This window comes from Pteropus alecto, unplaced genomic scaffold (assembly GCF_000325575.1).
Source record: "Pteropus alecto unplaced genomic scaffold, ASM32557v1 scaffold98, whole genome shotgun sequence".
NCBI lineage: Eukaryota > Metazoa > Chordata > Mammalia > Chiroptera > Pteropodidae > Pteropus > Pteropus alecto.
The window spans coordinates 14170252-14186143 of record NW_006443570.1 but is presented as its reverse complement, the minus strand read 5'-3'; positions in this window follow the sequence as shown (position 1 = coordinate 14186143).

Below are 15892 nucleotides of genomic sequence, written 5' to 3'. Positions count from 1 at the left end.
CATGTGAGGAAGAAGACTAGAAAAGGGAACAGACTTTTGTTAAGCAACTATTATGTGCTGAGGGTCATCTCCTTTTACCTTCACTGCATTCTGGACCCCTGATGCCATTGCCTGCCTCCTGCCGAATGCACTGTGCACCTCTGTCACAGGTCACACCATACTTGCGTTTACTTCCTCATCTGTTTTTCCTGCTATGAACATCTTGGAGGAAGGGCCGGACCTTATCTCTGTTTGTGCCCCAGTGCCTTGTATACATGAAGATAGGGTAGCTTTATCCTCATTTTCTATATTAGAACATGAAGACATAGGAAAGTAAGTTCCTTGCCCAGGTACTTACCAACTAGACTAGGAAGCAGGTGAGTGCAGTGGCTGGGATTGGGGGAGTAGGGGGAACTACCAAGGAGAAAGAGCTGGGGGTGGGGGGAGGGCAAGGGTCTGAGCTGGGCACTGGGGATGAGGGTGGTCTTACAGCACTTCATGATGCAACAGCAGCACAATCACTGCTATCATTATTGACCACTTTCTGTGTACCCTAAACCACGCTAAGAGCTTTATACACATTAGTTTCATTTCGCCTTCCCAGCTATCTGAGAAGTAGGTCCTATTACTAGCCCCCATTTTATAGGTGAGAACACTGAGGCTCAGGAAAGCAAAGTGACCTGTTTTGCAGACTTTAGGTTAGACATCAGCCACCTTGCCTCTTCCAGAATGCCCCATTTCCCACAGCCTCATATTTGAGACTCATCGATTGATTATTGACGGACGCATTTGTGGTCTGGCTCTGGAGCCTCTCAGTCAGGCCCTGGGCAAGGACAGGAATGAGGGTGGAGGCAGGGGTCCTCCAACCCCAGGAAAGGCCCTCAGGCTGTCCTCACTCCAGCTTGCCTGTTTGTGGCATCCACCGCTGCCAATTCAACCCACCTTCCCTCCGCCTCTGGATTTAAAGGCACAGTGACAATTAATCACCAGATGACATGGAGGGCAGGCTGCAGAGGAGTTAATTAATTAGGGAAATTTCTCCCAGCCCTTTGAAGGTGAAATGTGTGGGGAGGGGACAGGGCCAGGGACAGTTATTATTCAAGCTGAACAAGCTGACTCTGAGAGAAGACTTCAAGAACAACTCCAGGGGAGCTTTGGCAGGGTGGAGACCTCACCAGGGTAGCACAGAGCATGACTAAGACCTCCCTCCTTAGCCCAGCTCTAGGCCTCCAGCCACAGAGAGTGGGGTCCCCCTCCTTAGCCAATAGGCCGGGGCATCCCTAGAGGCAGAAGGGCCTCTAGGAACCAACTAGAATAGGGAGAGCACAGCTGTCACCTGCACCCCCTCATCAGATAAAAGCAGTCAATGATATTGCATATTCCAGAGCCCCACAGGAATGATTTGGGTGTCATTTGAACAGCTCGGGTGTTCCAGACACACAGATCACTAGGAGGGGTCTCTATCAGAGCATCCCAGGCTCAGGGAGGGAAATCAGGGATTGGGATCTGGTCACAGGAGTGGAGGAAGAGGTGAGTCTTCAGCCCCCTTCCCCTTCATCATTGTGGCCTTAAGGGGTTAATACCTTGTGCTGGTGGGGACCCCATGCTATCTGCCAAGCTGAGAGACTGTCCTCAGAGGCAGGGAAGGGCTGGCCCTGGGGAACCCATTCTCACCCACAGATGGAGTGGCCAGTTGACATGGTCATCAGATTAAGGGCAACAAGAAGACCCCTCCCTACAACCATATACCAAATATCACCCTCTATAGTATCAAGACTTCAAGGCTAGAGAGACACTGAGGTTACAGAGATGTTTAAGACCTCGTCCCTACCTCGAAGGCACCTGCAAACACTCCTACACCACTGACAGACAAGGCAAATGTCTGAGCCGAAATGTAGTAGCTACAAAGTCCCACCGGAGCACCAAGAAGGCCATGATTTATAATGACTGGGGGATAGACTCAAGGAGGTGGTGTCATCAGGTGTGAACACCAAAAAAGAAAATAGAAATTTCAACAGGCAGAGGGAACTGCCTGAGCAAAGAAATGGAGATGGCATCTTGCACAGCACATTTTGGGAAGGGTGAGATGGTGAGCAGGCTGGCTACAGTCTAGAATGAATGGTCAGGGGGCATAGGGAAGGCTGGAAATGAGACCAGAGAATCAAGCTGGGCCTGGTGGCAGAGGGCCTTTCATGCTGTGACTGGACATAATTCAGACACGGTGGGAAGTCATTGGGGGTTTTAAGGCAGGGCCTTCCAGGAATGGAGAGCTCTGGGCTTTGGAAGGAGCACTCTGACAGCTGGGGGACAATGTGTTCATTGGAGAAGGGTGGGGCAAGATTGGAAACCAGTGAAGAGGCAGGTTTCATGGTCCAGGAGAGAGATGATGATGGCTTCAGCCAGGAGATAGAGCAAAGGAGAAGGCAGCTACTGTTTTGTCCACCTACTATGTGCTGGGCACTTGACACTTTTCATTCATCCTCTCCCTTCTCAGAATTTTTATTATGCCCAGGATTTGGGGGCAACTAAGGGGCTAATTGAGCTTGGGCGAGCAGGTTTTGCACACCTGAGCAGGTGTCTTTGCTCCATTCTCTCCTCTCCCCTCTTCCTTAAAATCTCCTTCCTACCCTGCAGGAGGGTCAGGGGCTTGGGAACATTTCCCCGTACCCAACTCAGGGACCCCCATGGAGAAATTGTGAAAAGCAGTGCCACACAGTCCACAGTGGCCTCCCACTTCCCCCTCCCTGCCCCCTCCAATCACTTGTACGACAGGAAGAGAACCTAATCCTGAATCTGAAAAACTATGTGATGGAGGATTTACAGTATTAGAAGGCAAACAGTGGCAGGTGTAATTAGGAGAAAAATTTGTCATGCTCTCCACTTGGGGAAGAGAAGGGAAGGTCTGGCATCCCAATCTCCCTGGTGTTTACCCAGCGTGCGCACACACGCGGGAGAGCGGGTGCTGGCCACGGGCAGATTAATATTTGATGCAAGGAAGAGAAATGCATGCTGTTCATGTTTATTTAGGATATTGTGAAATACAGTGAAATTTGCAATTTTATTGGATTTGAGGGGACGGTGTTTTGGAGAAGTCTTAAGCTGCATGGTAGGACACGCACATCTCTCTGGAGCATAGAGGCACCAGCTTTGGTGGTGAGCCCTCTTTACCCCCCTTCCCAAATCTAAACTTCTAGTTCCATTCCCCTCCTGAAATGAAAGAGGATGGGTCCCAGGGGCATAGATGGAATAAGACAGAAATCTCAGCTGGGCCTCTTAATTTGGAGTTTAGTGGCATGAGGCTGGCACAAAGAGAGGCTATCTCTGGGGAGTTCTTGTCAATTACAGGAGAGCTAGAAGCCATGGTTGGGCAGCTTTAGGTACTGGTGACCCCGGCTGGCTTTGGCGAGTGCTGGCTGAGAGGAGTGCAGAGAAAAGGTAGAGTGAGATAAAGAGCTGTTCTCTTTGTATTCAAGAAACTGGTTGATGGATAGAGCCTTAAAAGGCGTGAACCCAACATCCTTCCCCCAGTCCAGGGCTCCATTCTCCCATCTTTTTTCTCCGAGTGGTCATCTAGCCAGTGTTTTCACATCTCCAGTATTAGGGAACTCATTAACTCATTCCATTGTTGGACGCTGGTGATGGAAAACTTCTTCTTAGTAACAGCTGCCTGGTTTCCAAGCTACGTGGTTAGATTGGGGTAGGGAGGGGAGACGGGAGGGGAAACAAGGATTAGGTCATATGAAATGCTCTCATTTGTGTTAAAATAAAGACTCTAAATGATGATGATAGATATTTAGATAGATAGATAGATAGATAGATAGATAGATAGATAGATAGATAGATAGGCAGGCATGATGCACAGTAAATTTTTGAAAGAAAACATAAATGTTGGTAACAGTGATTTTTTTCTGGAGAAGGAAACTGGATGGATAAAACTGGGGAGTCTGGGAAAGGAGAGAGACCAACTGTTCACTGTACCTTTTGACCAATTTAAATTTTTCATCATGCTGATATAGTACTTTTCTCAATAAAAATACTATATACTTTTTAAAAAAATATTTTTTATTCAAAGAGAAAATAGTATGGTATGAAAAAGAAATAGAATGAGATACAGGGGAGTAGATGAGATAAAGGACTACAAGGAAAGTAAAAATGCAGTAGCAGAATTCACACACACACACACACACACACATCACATTGATCATTATATTGAACCAAAGTCTGTCTGTCCCCTTGGAACTTCTACCTGCTTTCTCACTGTGTTAGTTCTACCAACTGGGTCACACGAGGAAGTCCCTTCCCTTTGCCCCATGGCAGCCCTTCAGGTATTTGAAGACAGAATGACATTCCATGAGAACCATATCAGGCATCTCTGAGCTGGATTGAATTGGAACCTGGCCCCTGCAAGTTTTCTCCCCTCCACCACATATTGCTACTCCTTTTCTCAAGGACATGCTCCCATGAGGCTCCCAAGACCTGTGGTCTTGCCCTCAGGGCTAGTGCTCCTCTTATGCTGGGAGCTTGGAGCGGGGCTGAGCCTCCTCCAGTTTGGGGCCATCTCTGCAGTTGTCACACATTCTCTGACCTGGACAGAGGCCCAATCTACTTCAGCAACAGACTGTAGACAACTGGAGCTCGATGGCCTCAGAGACTATCCAATTCCCACAATTAAAAAATGAGTAAATTTGAGGCCCAGGACTGTAAAGAGACTGGCCTGAGATCATGGAAGCAAGGTCTGTTTTGTGTCTACTTCTCCTTGTGTGGCCTCTGGAACTCCCACCAGCATGGAACCTCGGGCAAGGCCACTAGGGGAAGTGGGAGCAATGCCAGCCAGCCTAATGTTGGAAGTAGCTCTGTTTCCAGTATAGATGGCAACAAAACCCAAAGAGCTATGCAAGCCAGACAGCACATCGGTTAATTCAGACTTGTGGAGAAGACAGAGGCCGGGCAGGCATCGACATGCTTGCGTGTGCCCATCTGTGTGTGTGTCGCATGCATGTACACGTGAACCTGTATGGGTGGTGTCTGTGTGAATGCCCACACAGGTGTGTATTTGTATTAATGCAGAGATTGTGAGTGTGTACATGTGAGTATTGAAGAACATGTGTGCCTACAACCACCAGGGTGTGAGTGCGTGTGCACGTGCAGCTCTCTACAACTGCTACAGCCCCCAGCACATTGACTTGTTGCATTTGTTAGCAAGGCTGCCTCCTCCCCTGAACAGTGACCTGAGATTTTGTCTTTTTAAAAATGTTATTTGCCAAATACAGTCCATGGCATATAGTAGATGCTCAATCAACATTTGCTGGACTGAACTGGATTGAATTGAATTCAACTGAATTGAATTGGATTCTCGCAGTGAGTCTATGAATACGGATCTGTACCAGGGAGAGGAAATGAATTTGTGGCACGTGTGTGAATGTTCATGGATTGTCTGTGCATGGGTATCGGGCAAGTCTCCATGTTTGCATGTGGGTCTGTCTGCATGCTGTGAACGTACGCTGGCATGAGCGAATTCAAACCACAAGAAGGGAATATGCAGACGTGTGTGTGTATATGTGTCCAGCACCAGAGCCCTCTCATGTGTGCAGAAAACCCAGTGACTCCCCATTTTCAGTAGAGCCAGGTTTCTTCCCGGTAAACCTGGAGCAGCTAAAATTAGTATGAAAATCGTAGTGTTCGGTTAAAAGGAAGGGGGGTGGGAAGAGATGAGGGTGCCCGTGAGTGCTATTTTATTTCTCAGTGAGAGGATAAAGTGATTTTTCCTACATAATTTTTGATGTAGAGGCTAAATTAGGCCAGAGAAGAGGGACAAAGCAACTTTCGCCCTCATTAGTATTCCGGCCGCGTTGGCCCAGCCACGGCAGTTATGTATTTTTGCAAGTATGCATATAATTTATTGTGGAGAACACAATTTACATGGTAGTCGATGCCTGTTTTATAGCCTCACAAATAGATGTATGAACTCAAGCATATAATGGCCCAACCAGCAGGCGCAAATACGTTCTAAATCTTCTAAATGTGCTTCACAAAAATGTAACTGAGGAATATAAAACAGATCAATTCTTGCATGTTATATATTGGTTTTTGATTTACAAATCTAATCTGGGACATTTCTTCAGAAATGAGGGAATTTTTTCCCCCTCCTCCTCCTCTTCTTCTTCCACCAACTTCTTCGTGCACAGACCTCACCTCCCGGTCAGGTGCCTGCAGGCACTGCCACCTCCAGGACGTGCATGTGTGCCCACACATGTGCCCACATGTGGTGCACGCTCCTGTTTGGCTGTCTGTATGTGCACTCAGAGGTATGTTGGGAAGCTGCAGACTTGGGTGGAAGGGACAGTGTGATCTTTGCTCCATCTGTGTGACTTCCTCCATTTGAAGCTGAAAATTTGGGGAGGAGAGCTGATAAGAGGACCCCAGAGGGGTGTGGCTTCTCTCAGATCCGGTCCCTGTGGGCTCCTACCTAAGTGGCCTATATTCTCCAGGACCTAGAATGGCTTCATGAGTGACTGGAGCATAAAAAGAAAGAGTCTTAGAAATGAAAATTAAACTAACACTGGTTGAGTTACAACTTTAATTTGTGTTTTATTGAAAATATTTTAATCAAGTTACCTTCTTGTACATTGCTTTTATAAAAAAATAAATAAATAAAATAAATAAAAAGCCCATTCCATCAATAATTGAATGGACGGACACATAAATTGTGGTATACTCATAAAATTGACTACGACACGGCAAAGAAAATGAATAAACTACTACCTGCAACAACATGGGTGAATCACACACACGCATCAGGATGGCGATTATCTTTGGAGGAGTTTGGTGGGGGTACGAGGTGGGCATCTGGGCAGCTGTTCTAATTCTTGCCTGGGTGGTGGTTCCATGGATATTCCGTTGGTGATAATTGCTGAGATGAGTACTTCTCTTTTTATTCACTTTTCTGTACACATGTTGTATTTTACAGTAATAATATTTACAAAACCAGCCCGTGAGGGCTTATCATGAAAACCAAATGCTCTTCTTCCCCATCCTGCTCCCTGAAGGCAGCTCCTGGTAACCAGTTCTGGTTGTTCTCTTTGCGTCTCTAGAAACGTTGTGGAGCTTCTCTGGAACCTCTAAATCAATGAAATTTTATATTCCTTTTTATTTATGTAAGGTCTCCACATCCACTCTCGATTTTAGTAATTTGAGTTTTCTCTCTTTTTTTTCTTGGTCAGTCTAGCTAAAGTTTTGTCAGTTTTGTTGATCTATTCAGAGAACCAATTTTTGGTTTTTGTGATTTTCTCTATTTTTGTATTCCCCATTTCATTTATCTCTTCTCTAATCTTGATTACTTCCTTCCCTCTGCTTACTTTGTGTTTCATTCATTCTTTTCCTAGTAAGGTGGAAGGTTATTGATTTGAGATCTTTCTCCTATTTTAATGTAGGCGTTTACAGCTATAAATTTCCCTCTGAGCACCGCTTTTGCTGCATCTCATAAATTTTGGTAGGTTACATTTTTGTTTTCATTCATCTCAGAGTATTTTCTAATTTCCCTTGTTATTCCTTCTTTGAACCATTGGTTATTTAGGAGTGGGTTGTTTAATTTCCACATATTTGAGAATTTTCCAAACTTTCTTCTGTTCTTGATTTCTAATTTTATTCCACTGATGTCAGAGAATGTACTTTGCATGTTTTCAATCTTTTAAACCTATTGAGACTTGTTTTGTGGCCTAAGATATGGTCTCCTCTGGAGAATAGTCCATGAACACTTAAAAATATGTATTCTGCAGTTATCGGGTAGAATATTCTATTATATCACTATTGAAAATAGTGTCTGTTAGGACTAGTTGGTTTGTTGTGTTTTCCAAGTCTATTTCCTTGCTGACCTTTTTATCCAGTTGTTCTATCCATTACATCAATGGGATTTTGTATCTCATCTACTTTATAATGTGCAAGTCACAGCCCCAGTTTCAGGGGCCTACAATCAGGAAGAAAGAGGAGCTTCACTTCTACTGAGCTGGGCCACCCCATCCCTGCTCTCCAATACAGGATATTCTCCCTCACCTCCCACAATTTAAGCCTGGGGTCTTAAATGGCTGCAAACCCCCCATCAGCCTCAAATATTCCCCACATCCCCATAATTACTAACCCTGGCAGAAGCAAAGCAAACTGGAAGAGGTCTTAAAGACCATGCAAGAGGTCAATGCCCTCCTGGTACAGATGGGGAAACTGAGGCCCAGGGAGGAGAAGGATCTTGTTCTAGGTTTCTTGGAGCCAGGCCTGCTGGTGTCCCTTCACCTGCTCAGCCCACAGTGCCATAACTGACCCACCGGTTGTCAAGAAAAAAGGACCTGTTGAAGTCACCCTCTGTGTCATTTCCAGTTGTAGTGTGGGGTGGTGGTATAGAGCAGGGGCAGGATTAGAGGGGCTGAGAAGAGGTGTGTTGAATGGGCATCCCGGTGCACTTAGAAGACCTATGCTTCCATCATAACCTCACTACTCTGAGTTATGTGACTGTGGGCAAGTCACTCTCTCAACTTCAGTTTCCTCCGAAAGTATCATGATCATTGGCATCATTTACTGAGTCCCCACCATGTACCTGGTACTGTACATATATAATCTCATTCGGTCCTCCTGAAAGCCTTGGAAGAGGTATATACCTTTGGCATAGGAGGAAACTGAGGCCCTTTGAAGCAAAATAACTCCTCCAAAGCCACAGGCTTTCACTCATCACTCTTTTGTGGCTCCAAAGCTATAGCACAGAGAGCCGCCCTTACCTCATGGCCTCCATTCACCCTTGGAGCATGGGTCTACATATTTAATGGCAGATTTGAAGCAAGATGGAGAATCAGATGATATTCATCACTGAGATTGCTGTTCATTTTGTTACGTGAGATCACTGTTCATTTTGTTAGGCGTGATCACGGCATGGTCAGTGATCAGTAAGAGATACATACTGAAGTATTTCTAGATGAAATGGCATGCTATCTGGGATTCGCTTTCAATTACCCCAGCAAAAACAAAAGAAGAAGAAGGGGCAGATGAAACAAGATCAGCAAAGCTGATAATTGTAACTGAGTGATGGGTACTTGGGATTCATAAACTACCCTCTCTAGTTTTTAATGTTTGAAAATTTTTATAATAAAACATAAACAAAAACCCTCAGGGGTGCTGACTCCAGTTAGACCCATCTAGGAGAGTTCATGATTCTCAGATAAACTGGCCACTACTCAGGCAGGGACAAGTCCCTCACTCTCAGCATCCCCAGGGTCAGCAGGGTTCTGTTCTCCTGGTGGACTTGGCTGTGTTGTCTGGCATGCGGGTGTAACTGTATGGTCACATGCATTTCTCTTCCTGTCCTGGCCACCTGTCGGCAAGCACCTGAGGAGGCAGGAGGCTAGCCCCTGATCCTGAGACCCACTGTTCCCCAGGAAGATGGAGACGATTGATTTCTTCCTTGACCTAGTAGAGCTGGCCTGAGGATAGGGGAAGGAATGGAGGTCTTTGCTTTAAATAAAAGAGAGAGTAGATGGGATGGCCCTTCAATCCTCTTCCCAGACAAACACCCCAGCCGGGGGTCTCCACCTGCCAGGCAGGGGAGGGGTTGGAAGGCTCAAGCTGGGCTTCCAGGACTGTATTCACAGCCTACATCCCCATGGCAACAAGCTAGTTAGAGGGTCCTCGGCATGGCCCCCTGGGGCCACTTATCTGCCCCCCACCCCAGAAGGGCAGCATTAATAGGCTACTCTGCCTTCCTCCCCACTTGAAGCTCTCAGGCCTTCCAAGATGACCCCCGACCCCATCCTCCACAGACCATCTCCCTGGGGTACAAAGCCCAGAAGACAAAGGCTCTCCATCATGACCAAACACACACACACACACACCCTTCTCTCTCACACATGTACACACTTCTATCATACAGATTCTCTCCTTTAGGAATTTGAGTTCTCTCTCTCTCTCTCTGTCACACACACACACACACACACACACACACACACACACACACACACAGCTTGCCTGGCAGCTCCCCTCAGCCTGCTCATAACTGAGCAAAGCCTGCTCTGGGTTCAATGGGAAGAAGGAGACAAACATTTGCGTCCACGCTCATACATGCACTCACACACAGTCACAGAGATATTCTCACAGTTATGCACAGCCTGGCAGGTTGTGAGCAGTCAGATCTTCACCACCATCCTCCCACCCCCCGCTCCCGCCTCCCCACCACTGCCCTCCGACACACACACAGAGTAGCTCCAGTCTGGGAAGGGTCTGGGCTCTGCTGTCAGGTATAATCACACTAGTGAGGCAACCCCTGCTCTACCACATGGCAATAGGTAAGTTGCTGATCCTCTTTGAGCCTCGGTTTCTTCATTTCTACATTGGGAATAATTAGATCGACCAGCTGTAAAGATTAAATTAGATCATGAGAACAAAATAGGTACTCAATAAATGCTACCTCCTCTTTCCCACTAAACCTGCGACAAGCTCTGTCTCTGGAACTTGTAAGGGGTCTGGTTTGGTTAGGTTTGGGAGTTAGACAGCCTGGAGGATGACTGTGCATTCTGACACCGACCAGCTGCCTGATCTAAGTAGTCATGTAATATCTCAGAGCCTCTGTCTCTTTATTCTGGGTATCTGCGAGGATCACATGAGTTACTATAACATTTAGCATAGAGCTTAGTATGTTGCTGATGTTGTTATAGTAATAATAACAACAAGGAAATCATGCTGCTGATGATAGCAAACACTGCCTGAATAAACAGCTTACTGTGTCCCCAGCTCTCTATTGATACATGAGCCCAGCTAGTCCCCATGAAGTCTATGAGGGAGATAAAAGTATTTCCACTTCACAGATAGGAAAATTGAGCTGTGGAAACGTTAAGAAACTCTTTCGGGCCACAGAGAAAGTGGCAGCACAGGGATTGGAGCCCAAGCAGCTCAACTCTGCTCGAACCACTGGACCACACTGGAGTGCCAGGAAGTGGTACCACTGTCATTATTAGAAAGACGTCATGGATCACAGACCTGCTCAGCCTGAGGGCTAAATCCCCTCACCTGGCAGAAGAGAGAAGCGAGGTCCTGAGAGAGGCAGATCCTTACTGAGGTCACCCTGTCACATTCTATACCTGATATCACCTCTCCAGTCTCATATCCCCTAGACTGGGCCCCCTGGGTCAGAGGCTGCCAAGAATCAAGGCATCTTCAGCTGACTGGGAGGGTGCCCAGGGGCTGGGAAGCCCGAGTCGGGCTCTGGTTGACAGAGATGCCTGAATCTGGCCCTAAGTCCCCCACACTGTCTTTCTTTCATCCTTTCCTCCTTCCTTCCCTTCCCTACCCAGTTTGGCTGAGTTTCAGTTCCTCGTAAGCAACCTCTCATGCTCACCAAGACTGTCCCCCTTCTCCCCTCCCACCAAGCTGAGCAGCTCATGGAGGAGTCGGATTTCTCTACTTCTGCAGAACCCTTCACCCTGGAAACCCCTGCAACCATTTGGCTTCCTCATCTGTAAAATTGGGGTACTGCACCCTAATTCACAGGGCTGTTGTAAGGAGCAACTGAGAGAACTTGGAAAATCCCATAGCTAAATGCCTGCATGTGATGAGCACTCAAGAAATGTAGTTATGTACACTGTCCTTATTACCAGGTCTCAGCAGCACCCCAGGCCCCTGGCAGATCCCAGCGCTCCTCTCCCACTCCTTCCCCTCAGGCTCGGCTCCCTGGGTCCCAAACTTATGCATTTCTTCCCTCCTCCAATGATCGGGTGCTGAGGGCCTATTGGAGGCTGGGCCCTGTGCCAGGTCTGGCTATGATGTTCAATGCTCAATAAGGCCCCGCCCTCAGAGAAGTGAGCATTCAAGCAAACGAGGGAGAGCACCCATACACAGAGAAATGTGGAGACAACCAGCTCCAGGGGATATCCTCACCGTGGGATGCACATAGAATCTCCTGGGATTGCCATGCCTGGGGTGGAGCCTCGGCATGGGTATATTTTAAATTCCCAAGAGATTCTAAGGTGCAGCCAGTGGGCTGAGAATCAGTGCTGCCCCAGGGGCAGGAGCAGAGATGTCCAGGCCTCCCAGGGAAGACCATGGAAGGACAGGCCACTGGGAACACAATCTGACACAGGGCAGTCGCCCACCCATCCAGAAAATGGAAAAGGAAGGAATGATGGGGTGTGGGGAAGAGGGGGTAGGATGCACAGGGTGGGGCCTCAGCAGATCCAAGCATTTTGAGTTAAATTCAGTGTCAAGCATCAGCCACCACTCCAGCTCACTGACACCAAGGCAGCTCCTCCCAGTGTCCTTGACTCCCACTTGCTTAGTGAAGTAGCTACTGAAATGGCATCATGATGGGGACTCCCATATGGTTGGAATAGACCATTGTCTCATAGGATCCCTGGTCATTCTGGGTTATGGAGAGGAGGTAGAGCTCAAAACAACCCCAGTGTAGCTTACCACCACCTTGCCCAACAATACAGATGGGGACATTGAGGCCCAGAGAAGGGCACGTTGGGAGTCACCAGCATCTGGGTGGCAGCACTGCTTGTGAGATTTCCTTGCATGGTTCCTGGGTTAAAGGGCAAGGATGGGTGGTGCCCTCTCATTGCTCTAAGATGCTGCTAAAAAAATCATACTGGAGGCAGGCAAGCCAAGATAATGAGAAAGGGCTATATTAGTCTCCTAGGATTGCCACATCAAATTACTACAAGCGTGGTGATTTATTTTTTTCCTGCAATTAGTCTAGTACCCAGCTGGCACTATACATAGTTATTACAATATTAAGTTGTTACAATATAAAGCTTGGTGATTTAAAACAACAGAATGCATTCTCTCACCGTTCTAGAGTGCAGGAATCTGAAATCAAGGTGTCAGCAAGGTTAGTTTCTTCTGGAGGCTCTGAAGGAGCATCTACTCCATGCTTTTCTCCTGCTTTCTGATGGCTGCCAGCAACCCTTGGCTTGTAGCTGCATCACCCCAGTCTCTGCCTTTGTCTCCACATGGCCCTCTCTGTATTTCTCTGTGTCTCAAATCTTCTTTCTCTTATAAGGACACAAGTCATTGGACTTAAGGCCCACTCTAAATCCAGGATCATCTCAAAATCCTTAAATTAATTACATCCACAAAGATTCTATTTCCAGATAAGGTCATATCCACAGGAGTTAAGTTGTGGACACATCTTTTTGGAGGAACACAGTTCAACCCACTACAGGGGCTGTGTAGAAGAGGGGAGAATAGTAGTATCCCCAGATTTGACCCTCTCAGCTCTGGCTGATTCTCCCAGGCCCAGCCAGCCCAGAATATGTCTTCCTGTATTCATTTCTACCCTGTAACTGAGTAACCTGAGAACAGTGCTGGCTGCCTGCCACCAGGGCTGAGCCCAAGTCCTGGTGGGTATTGGAGCACCAAGTCCTGGGAAGAACAGGACATTGCAGCTTCGCACATGCTGAGGACTGTGCTTGGTACTGTGCGGGAGCCAAAAGGGGAACCAACTTCTTTTTTCAGGGGGTCGCAAGGTCCCCCACACAGGGAGGACTGAGAGCTCCTGGCTTAGGGTGACACAATGCTGTGCTGTGCGGCAGAGTGCCTGGGGCTGCCGAAGGGACACAGGAGATGAGGGAGGGTCCAGAGGTGATGATAGGGTTCAGCCTTGAAAGATGAGAAGGACTTTAAAGGAGAGAAGTGGGAGGAGGTTCCAACCTGAGCCCCAAGGGTGTGATTGTGGGGGTGGGGGCAGAGAGGGTCCTCCTCTGGACCTCCCCATGCTGGGCCCCTGGAGACCTGGTGTCACTGGCTGTGTCCTCTGCTGACCCCTCCACCAGGTGCTGAGCTCCTGAGGACAGAGGCTAGGCATTTCATCAGAGCAGCCCAGGACAGGGCTGGCCCACAGTGGGTGCTCAACACATTTTTTGACTGAGTGACTAAGTGGACAAAGGACTGCTTTAGAAGGGAGTCTTTAAGGGGTTGGCCCCTGAGGACCTTGAGGTGGGGGACCACCCACCCACCTCGCTTTCAGCACATGACACCATTATTACCATCAGTGATTGACTCGTGGGGGTCTTTATGTAGCACTATGCAACACACACAGACGCACACACACACACACACACACACACACACACACACACACCCTCAAGGATTTGAGACAACTTGCAAAAAACACACAACAGGGTAAAATAAAATTTAAATAAGTGGAGATGAAATTGTGGAGACTAAGGAAAATGTGTGTGGAGATACCAACATTGGCATCCTCTATTGAGTACCTGCTGTATGTGGGACACAGATTGGTGATTCTAATTTCTCAAGGGAAAAGGAGGCCTAATAAAGGAGGAGACTGGCGATTTTTGAATTCCTGAGTTTTAGATTTTGGAAAAACTCCTAGAAGTGCCTGAAGTCAATCTCCTACACAGAGTGTATGCCTTCTACTTCATTCATTCACTCATTCGTTTATTCAAAAATCCTTACTGAGTACCTATTGAGTGCCTGCTGATAAGCACTGGTAAGACAGCCAGCTTGGACAGAATTCCAGAGATCTATTACTGCTCCAACCATCTCTGCTCTTTACAAGGTGCTCTCCAAAGGTTCCTCTCTGGCGACTCTTTGTGATGGCCCTGTAGGGGAGTGAACACAGATGCAGAGGTGGGGATCTAGTCTGCCATGGCCTCTTATAAGAGAGAGGGTGGAGCCCAGGCCCAACCCAGCTTTTCTGGGATGGGAAAGAAATTGATGCTGGGCATTTTAATAGGCTTTTTCATGTATTATATTTTGTGTATCATAATGCAGTGTGATATAGGGCTAGATACTCAACTTCTCTGTGCCTCCCTAACCTCATTTGTAAAACGGAGATAATTAAAAATTAAAGGACCTAATGTGCCAATGTTGGTTTTGACAAATGTACCATAGCTACGTAAGATGTAAACATTAGGGGAAACTGGGTGAGGGGTTTATAAGAACTGTCTGTACTACCCTTGCATCTTTTCTGTAAATCTAAAATTATTCAAAAATAAAAGTTTATTAAAAAAATTAAAAGACCATCTCGTGAGTTTATTGTGAGAAAGACTTACTGAGCAGGTTCTAAGTATTGGTGATTATGACTTAATGCTCACAAAATATTGTGATGGAGGTTGATTATTCCCATTTTTCAGACTAGCCTCGGAAAAGTTCAGTGACTGGCTTAAGTTCATACCGATAATATTAGGCTACATCTGGATTCAAACCCAGACTCGAAATGCTCCAAAGACCACACTCCTACCACACTCTGCTCCCTCTAATATTTTAGAACTTTTAGTGACAAGGAAATGACCGCTTCACCAGAAGCAGTTGGGACAGTTAGGAACCGATTGTTACAACGATGAATGATCAAATGTGCTCCCCTGGGGCTCCCGTGGGTCCATCTTCATCTACCCCTTGGGATTGGATGGCGCATATTTGCACCCTGTGCTCTAGCCAGCCCGCGGGTGTATTAAGCAGAGTCCACATTCTGGGCTGAGGCCAAATGTCCTTGGCACCTCCCATAGCATAGCCAGGAACTCATTGCTTGGGCCTCGATTCCAAAGGCTGAATGGATGTCCACCTCCCCCCAATCCCTGTCCCATGAGCTGACCCACCTCATGTGGCCATCGCCCCCTTTACCTCAAGCAAGGGGCTCAGAAAGGGCTCAGGGCTCTGGGTGTGGCCTCTTAGAGCTCAGCCATTCTCTTCCTCCAGGGATCTGGGCAGCATGGTGCTGCTCATGCAACTGCGGAGTAAGGTAGCTTTTAGGGAGCCTCATCTGCTGCCTGGAGGGGACAGGGAGAGCACGGCCCAGCCTGCTCAGATGTATCCAAATCAGAAGACACAGCATTGCAGTCTCAGCGACTCTGTGCAGTGGTGCGGTTATGGGCAGTCCTATAATTTTCCTAAGCCTCAGTTTCCTCATTTGTAACAGATTAAT